Raw genomic sequence first — 9,086 nt, forward strand, 5'->3', positions numbered from 1 at the left:
TTTTCTTAGATTTACTCTGAGGTATTGATGTTACAGGCTTGTTAGGACTGAAGTGTAGAAGAAGGGTAATGCCTTTCAGCTGGGGGCGGCATTCACTGTAAACTACGCACGTGTCCTGCAAAGTTTAGTTTCTAGGCATCAGTGAGCATTATGTAGTATCACAGGCAAGCTGTAGTCTCTCTTGATAATGTAACCTGTAATACTGTGTATGAGTATCTCCTCCATTCACCAGTAGTACACCTAGCTTGCTTTGCGGCTGCCAATAATATTAGCTTACATGTTGCAGGTGCATGGGCTCTAGTTTTAAATATCCTTTAGGTCTGTTTCCAGGCATCTTTTGTCTGGAATTTTTTTTGTCTCAGTTTGGCTTCCAAATGTGAAGCTTCCTGTTATTTCTAAAAGAATTTAAAAGTGAGCTTTGAAGAGCAGTCTGATAGTCTGATAATATGCCGTATTCACTGGCCTGAACAAGGCATGAGGATGTGGAGCTGCTGCCTCTCGAGTGGAAGTGGGAACTAACTTGACGTCTTTGAGATCACCAAGGTGTGGCTGGACATTTCCTAAAGAAATCTTCAAAATGGAGAGATAGGCCTTCTAGAGAAAGTAAATTGAAGTGCAAATAGCTGTAGTTTTCTAGACAAAGTGGTTTGGCCTCCATTCTGTTCTGTGACTTGCTTTCCACTCAGAAATGTATTTCCCATCCCATTTCCTTAGCGTGTATGTGTGTACTTTGGCTGCCACTGAATGCTTGGTGTGGTTGTATCTGTGCACTAGCGTGTTCTGAGGCATACTTGTTAGCTGTATGCTTTGCCACATCCCATGATGCAAGTACGAGCCCCATCTTGATCGCCGCTGCCTTGCAGAAATGTGCATTGTAGAGTGGTGAAAATTGTTAGCAGCATTGTAAGTGCAGCGAGTGGTTAAGACTTTATAATGAAGCAAGCTGGACTGTGTGCATATCTGAAGCTAATTAAAGCTAATCTTGAAGGTTTTAAATTGTAGCTGTGCCTTTCATAAGAACACCTTCCTTACTGGAACGGTAGATCCTGCGCGTGCAGCTCGTGGCAGGTGGTCAGCCAGGTGTGGCTATGGATGGAAAAGTGCTTCTCTTGTAAGCGTGTAAAACTTTGACGTGGGAGTGAAACTCAATCTGTTAAATTCAGCTCCTCTTCCTAAGAACGAACCAGGGAAAAATTGATATTCCATGCACAGTGGGAAGAAGGTAATTCACTCGTTAAAGTTCTGTTTGTATTTGATGATTTTTTTAAATTTATTTTTTCCCCTCACTATCTTGTTGACTGGCTTGCTTAGTTGTCTTGAGGTCAAAGCTTGTAAAAGGTTGCACTCAGCAAGCTCGCATCTGAGGCGGTCGTCCCGAGCCATGCAAGATCACACAGGCAGGGTTCCATCAGCCTTTATTTCGTGCTGTTTGGCACAACTGCACTGTTAAGCACAGCAGGATTAATTTCCGTACAAGTGTACTGAAACTCCACCAGCCAAGAGAAGAAGGGTGCCACCTACATGGTACTTGCCACGTTTAGTTTTTAACATCGTTAGTGTAATTGCTACGAGATGGATTCCAAGTTGCCCATAGAGAATGTGTTCTGTGTTCTGAGAAATAGTCTAAGGCTAATTACTGGGGGAATAGCTGTAAGAGACGAAGGAAAAAAAAAGGAGAAAGGCTAGAGTTACGGTGTCATTACATTGTCACTGCTGAATGACCTTACTACCTTGTTGCTACTGGGACAAACGACCTGCTGTGGCTATGGCCTATGCATAATTCTGCTACACACTTCTTTGTATGTTATCTAGCAAGCTGATCAGGTCACTTCCAGATACAACCCTGTGGAAAGGGGTGGTCAGCAAGCTTTTTCTCCCCACGTAAAGGACATACTTTCAGAGAATGTTTCAAGGTCATCTTTATAAATATGGAACAGGGGAAAGGCAGGATTGTGCTTAATGAGCAGCTTCAGGGGCTGTGGAGCTGAATTAGACTATAGCAGAAAGAGCTGGCGTGAGAAGACCTGGACGGAAGCGCATCATTTGCTGCTGAAATCTAAAGACATTGGTGGATGGGGATGAAAAACATAGTATGCTCCTCGTACATTTGTAGGAAACATATGGAAGTCATCAGTATTTTTTGCAGAATTCCTATTTCTGTTGTAAAATACCTGCAGTGCTCTAAGAGCAGCTTTTCTTTGCTAAGCAGGTCTTGGGCTTATTATTCTCACAGGCCTCGTCTGAGAAGAGAGGTTTTGTTCTTAATGTATTTAGCATCTTTGTTTCAACGTCTCCCTCTGAGACGTAACTCCTTCTGCACAACCATAGTCCGTGATTCTTAGAAGAAATTCTGCTGTTATGGGTAAACATGGGCATGATTACTTTCCTCTAAAGTCTGGTAAACAGTAAACTAGCAAGCATCATATGGGGTTACAGCTGAAATTGACAGTTGGACATTTTCAGGATTTTCTGCTGGGTGGTGCACAGTATAGGTTGCTGCCCACAGGATATCTCTCAGTTGTAGTATCAGCTGCGTCACACGTGGCTGACTCTATTCGAGGTAGTCATTGGGTGCCTCTGTAGCACAGTTCACCCATAAAATTGTGTACCTTTGAGGGACTTGACTGTAAATGCTTTTGAAAACCTAGGGTGAGAGCTGCTATAGAGTATAAAATGTTAATCAGACCATAAGATAATGCTGGAATAGTAACATTCCCACTAGCAGAAAAATGTAACTGACAGAGGATGTGATCTGACTACATCAGGTGCTGGTGTTCTTGCTTGTTCACCACACGCATAGCTTGAGTGTCTGGAGCTCTGACCCGAGGTTTCAAGAAGCTGCAAAGACATACGTGAGGTTGGTATAAACATGGCTGATTTGGACTGGGTTGTGTAGCTGAGAAGAAAAGCACATTTCTAGTTTCATATAAAAGATGATAAGAACTGCTCAACAGATAAATGACTTGTATGAGATCATTGACAGGTTATCTCCAGATGAGAGAAGAATGCAGAAAGCGGAGGCTGGGGGGAAAAGGAACAAATAGAGCTTTACTCAGGGGTATGACTTAAGGGCAGCATAACATGAGTGGAATATTAACAGACGGTGGCTAGTTAGGAATTGTGGGCATGTAGGAAAAAGGAGGTAGCATAGGCTGGTTACTGGTTACTTCTTTCTTCTTCTGTCTACTCAAAATAGAAAGATGACCTATAATTCTGAAAAGAGAAATTCTATCATCAATTAAAAATCACTAATTTTTTTGAAAATGTTATGCCTTTGCTGAAAGACATTAGAAACTACCAAAATAGAAAGTGAAGAAAACATTTAATAATACTTAGTGGCCAGTGCCTTTGTTTTTCTAATAGTTCATGTCCAGTCTCAGTTACTATGACTTCATTCTTGTGCTCTGCTCTGGGAAGAACTCCCTCTTCTTTTTTACGATCTCAAAAGAGCCTTGTTAGTAGAAGATCTGAAACTGAATAGATGCTAAGTGGAATTGTATTCTTGTTTGGTTTAGTTAATCCTTAAATACATTAACAATCAGCCTAGTACTGAAAAAAGAATTTTTTTCTTTTTTCTTTTTTGAAAAGCAAAAGTTGATACCTTTTTAAAATCATACTATGAGTCACCTGTTGCTAGACAGTGAGTAGAGCTGCTACCTCATAAGTCTTCTAAAGACTGTTTCAAGGTTGTTGTAACAAATTCTATAGAAAGATCACAGGATACGGAAGAAACGTAAGCATTTTTTTGGTTTATTAGCATCTTTGAGATAGCAAATCTTCCTAGATCATAGATCTACCTGATCCAATTTAATGTTCCTGTTCTAATTGTCGTTTGTTATTTTTCTAAACTGTTTTTCTAAGATGAGGAATAAACTGTATTGCTCTAGGATGAGAAAAGAAGCTCATCTCACACTTCCCATTTTTCAAAAGCTTGATCATGAATTTGGCAAAATAAATCACTTGCTCTCTGAAACTGGGCTAATTTGCTAGTTTTTCTTAGGGAGAGGCATGCAAACTTTAAAAAACCTGGGGGGGCTATTTGCTTAGTTTTTCTTAGGGAGAGGCATGGGAACTTTTGGAGCCTGATTTATCTTACCTTAAGGTAAATGTTCTAAGGTAGACTTTAGGAGTACTGTTTTTGTAATCATTGTGTAATGATTTCCAAACTTAGGTGCTTTTCTCTTCCCAAAAGACTAACTTTCTGCTTTTATCTCTTTCCTTCCATGTCTCAAGCATGTATTTCCCAGTTTCAGGGTTAGAATAAAATTACAGGAAAATTGCACAACTTTTTTCCTTTTTGGGGGATTATTTCTTTTGTCTCAGACTGCAAACACTGTAAACAAAAATTCTTTATGGTTTTGTCTAGTAGTTTGTGATGAAGAGAGGGACTGAAAGCTGCTTATTTGCTCTTACTTCTCAGATAGCACCTACTTTCGTTTCTCTTTGCTTTTTCTCCTTTTTCTCTCCCACACTTCTCCTGTTTGAAGTAGTTCACTCCAGTCATTAATCTACTAACATTAGAATAACAATATAAATTGCAGGCATATTCTACACATTAGAAATATAATTTGAAACAGTCGTATGGCTAGGACAAGGGATAAAAGACAAGTCAGCCACAATAGAGCGGCTGCTTTTACTAAACAGGATTATGTTCTTATTGGCATAAGTCCTCTTACAAGAAACATGCATTAATAGGACTGGCACAAAACAGGTCTTAGTCTTTACAGATTGCTATATATTTCCATTTAGGCAGACAGTTATTATTAAGAACAGTAGTGTAAGTTAGGGGGCTATAAAGTGAGAATAATACAATATTGTTAGGGGAACGCAAAAAAGCATAGGAACTTGGGACATAAATAGAATTAGCTTGTTAATGAGGCTGTCTTACAGAGTGGAATTGGGGAAGCTAGCAGGGCAAGCGTCAAAGGGTGAGATCAGATAGGTTTATAACTTTCACTGTAGATCTAAAGTCCATCATATAAAAGGCTATAAACTATAGAGGTTTTGTCTCAATGAATTTGAAGCTATAACAGCTTTTTTGCAGCTTAGCTGAGAAGTATTCTCTGCTATGAAGCCACCTCCTCCAACTGTGTTGGAGGCCATAGAAAAATGATTGTAGAAATTAAAAAAATGTAGTTTTTTCAATAAACACAGCTTGGTCATTTCAAGGATTTCATACATGAATTAAGATTATTTCTTAGTACAGTTTGTGTGCAAAGACCACCAAACTGGCTTCTGTAGTTTCCAAAAAAACTGTAGGATATCTGTTTGCGTTCTAACATAAGTGACAACATTAGTTCTTATTTCCACTGTTGAAATATTCTTGTAAATTTTTAAAAAGGAAAACGGGGAATAATATCCATATATATAAATCATAAATAAATTAGCTTATTCTTTGCACTCCATTACGAATTACCAGGACTGGATAATAACGTTGAATGTATTTCTACATTGCAAGGGCTAAACAACTGTAATGTAGCTTAATCACTTTAACTGAAAGCAAGCTCTTTTCTGTCTGTTTTTCCAGTTCTTCATCAAACACTGCATTAGGCAGCCTGCAAGACCCTGTTTCCGCAAAACGCATTCGGCAAGATGTTTTGATGAGCTATAGATCTCTAAGAGTACCCAAAATGGCAGGTAAGTGTCAAAGGCTGGATGTGTGACACGGCACTGTTAACTGTGATTGTACAGGAGGTTCAAAATTAAGGTTGATATTCAAGGTTTTGTCAATTTAATATCGTGTGTTGCTGTGATCAGTACTAAGCTATTGGTTTGAATAGTAAATCTATTGATAACCAAAAAAATCTGAATCTCTAAGCAGTTACCTCGATGGTATCTAATAAAAACTCAATATTACGACAAGCTGCTTGGAAAAACCTTTTCCCAAGAGTTACGGTCTTCCACCAGAAATTCCACCAAAAATTTGTGTACTTGTTGAGAAGTTTGATGAACTTTATGACCAATTTTATCTTTGCCAAGTGTGGTTTATCAAGAAATAAAATCCTCTAGTGATTTCCATACCTGTCTTTAACTTTTTGCTTTGTTTTATGGCACTATACTGTTTTTAACTTTTTGTGTTGTTTTATAACACTGCGCTGACTTGGTTTCACAGGTGTTTTTTTCTCAGAGATCTATTACTTAAACTTTGGGGCTATTTTGGGCCAACACAATAAAAGAATTTTTCCTTGGCTAAAGCCATATTTAGGAAGTCTTTTGCTTCTAACAAATTGCTAATAATAATACTGTCAGGTGGTACTCTGTGAAAGCCTGCTACAATTACATGGCTTCTCTCTGAGGTATATAAATCTTTAACATATTCGGTTACAAATAATTTTGTAGTAGATGTGCACAAAGGTCTTTTGTTCACAACCTTCTAAAAACCTCTGCCTTTTCCTAGTGCATGGAACGAAGTTACCTGGCACCTGCAGCAGGTTATAATGCATGGAATACTTAAAACTTTTCCTTTTATCTCTATGCACTTGTTGCTTTTCTCTGTGTTCAGAAATGTGCTTAATGATCTTTGTGCAACTTCTTGGGCAGTTTAGAGGCAATCAAAGATGGCTTAAAGTTTTAGTCTGCTGTTTTTATGAAATAGTCCAGCTGCATAGCTTTTCCCACTGGCGTAGGCGATATGCCAGTTTTACAGCACATACGTGTTTATGTAAGAGCTGATGTGAGGGAGCAAGTACATATGAATACGTATTCTCCATTCATGAGAAACATTGAAGTTCTGTTACATTAAACTTACTGAAAAGTGTAGATCTGAGGCTAAACATAGTCTAACCAGTAGTTACTGGTTAGTTAGTCAAAGTTTATACACAGTTACCTCAGTATCAATTTCTACTAATAAAGACTGGGTTACAAAGTTACAAAATCAATCACTACTCTGATATTATTAAGAAACTGTGTAATGAAGCACCACATTCTACCTGAAGGGAGCTTGTAGGCAGAGGGCGTCAGTCTCTTACCCCAGATAATAAGCGAGAGGGAAAGAGGAAACGGTCTCAGGTTGTGCCGGAGGAGGTTTGGATTGGCTATTAGGAAAAATTTCATCACAGAAAGGGTGGTGAAGCATTGAAACAGGCTGCCCAGGGTGGCGATGGAATCGCCATCCCCAGAGTTGTTTCAAAAATGCATAGATGCGGTGCTTAGGGACGTGGTTTAGGGATGGACTTGGCAGTCCAGGGTTAATGGCTGGCCTTGATGATCTCAAAGGTCTTTTCTAACCTAAATGATTCTATGATTCTGCAACACAGAAGAGATTTTTGATTCTTCAGAGTTCAACTGAAAGTAAAATTTTATCTTCAAAACCATGCGTTGCAGGAGAATGAAATATGACTAAATACCTAAATAAAGGGAAAGAGCTGCTTTCCGATTAAATAGACAAAGCTTTCGCTAGTGAGTGTGTTAATTTTTCAATACTGTTGTATAAAAATAGTAAGTGTTAATAAAATTTTAACATATTTCTACATTTTTATATAGACCACTGTGCCTTTTTAATGGCATTTTATGTCAATTGAGCATCTAATCATTGGACTTTCTAGGCAATCAGCACACTGGATCACTGAGCTTAGAGTGATTATGGTTTTGCATATCAAAATTAAGCTTTCAGTAAGGACAAGTAGTACTTCTAAAAGTTCTTAGACATGCTTTGAGAAGGACATCCAGGTAGGCCAAATTGTGCTTATGTGTATTGAATGAGTGTCTCCTATTTGTTAATAATATTTCTTTCTTCACTAGGAACTAAATCAAGGAAGTGCAAGCAAGAACAGAATGTGCCAAGGAACCTACTGAAGAAGCCTTTCTGAAGGGAATATATCGTTGGGTGTTAACATGAAGTCTTTTGCTACACGTTTGTAAGGAAAAAAAATAGGATTTTGCTTTCAGTCTGTCCATCTTTCAAGCAGGATTGATGGATAGCAAATGAGAACAGGGTGATCTTAGTTTCCCTCTTGTGAGTTGTTTTGTGTTAAAGGTGTCTCTTAGTAATGCACTAGTTCAGAAAGAACCATTCTTGGAAATAAAAGGATTTTGTTAAATGCTGTAAGATAAGTTCTCTTCTTGTCTCCTGTTAAAGCTTACAAATGTGTTTTGTATATTAACAAGTTAAAGACACTTCATTTGGACTCTGGAATGCAGAAGGGCACAGTGTAACTATTGCTATAATCTTTGTGAATATTTCCCTGTGTTTGACTAACAGATCAATATTTCAGACAATGCAAGTCTTTAAGGGGATCAATGGTACTGTAATTTCTACATGCTACTCTAAATTGCTTACCTACAGTCAGTCTTACTTCTCTGAGAACATTGTGATACAGAAGTTAGAAAATTTGTTTTGAACTGCTAAATTATTTTCACTGAAATGTCCTAATGTTAAAATTGTTTTTCATTTGGAAGAAAGTCAAACATGTTAATGTTAAAATGTATTCATGCTTAGCACTAGGATGCCAGTTTATTCCTAGATATGCTATCATGGATAGATTCTACCCGTGTACTACCAGGAGGCAGAAAAATATTTACAAAAAGTGTTTTTAATGAAGTACTAGATCTAAATCTTTTTAGCCTTTCTATTCTTAGTCTGTTCCTCGTTGTAAATGTTTGTTTCATTTTTCAGGTTTTTTTATTTGGTTGTTAATAGGATTATTATGTTAGTTTGAATAAATATTTAGTCTTGATGACCAATGTAATGTGAATTGAACTTCTAGAAATAAATGCACTTTTTTGCCTCTTCTATTATGAAAAATGTCTGCATTAACTTTGACAAGTATTGTAAGTACATGTGGTTCATATTGTATCTACTGATAAATTATGAATATTCAGAGACATAGTAGTTACATATAGTTGTATTGTAGCCTTGACAGCCTGCCGACCCTTAGGTTCTAGCGTGTTTGGTTTGTGCAAATGTAAGTGTATACATGAATTTCCCCAAACTAAGGAGAACTAGAGAAAGAAATCCAGTAACTGGTTTCAGTGGTTTCAAATGACTGAAGCAAAGAGCTTGCAACCCGATCAGTTAAGCAACGCTAAGTACGCTGCAGAAGAGTGTTCTGGCTTTCAGCAGTAGTAATGGGTTCAAAAGAGCTTCA

General features: G+C 37.9%; 1 long non-coding RNA gene across 1 annotated transcript; it reads left to right on the top strand.

The window, feature by feature from the left end:
• The first annotated feature begins 5,492 nt into the window (after positions 1–5,492).
• On the top strand, positions 5,493–8,731 carry LOC121081781. The gene is made up of 2 exons (XR_005825823.1): positions 5,493–5,637; positions 7,741–8,731. It is a non-coding gene; the product is annotated as an uncharacterized LOC121081781 (long non-coding RNA).
• Positions 8,732–9,086: the final 355 nt, after the last annotated feature.

The sequence above is a fragment of the Falco naumanni genome (genome assembly GCF_017639655.2).
Source record: "Falco naumanni isolate bFalNau1 chromosome 6 unlocalized genomic scaffold, bFalNau1.pat SUPER_6_unloc_1, whole genome shotgun sequence".
Classification (NCBI taxonomy): Eukaryota; Metazoa; Chordata; class Aves; order Falconiformes; family Falconidae; genus Falco; species Falco naumanni.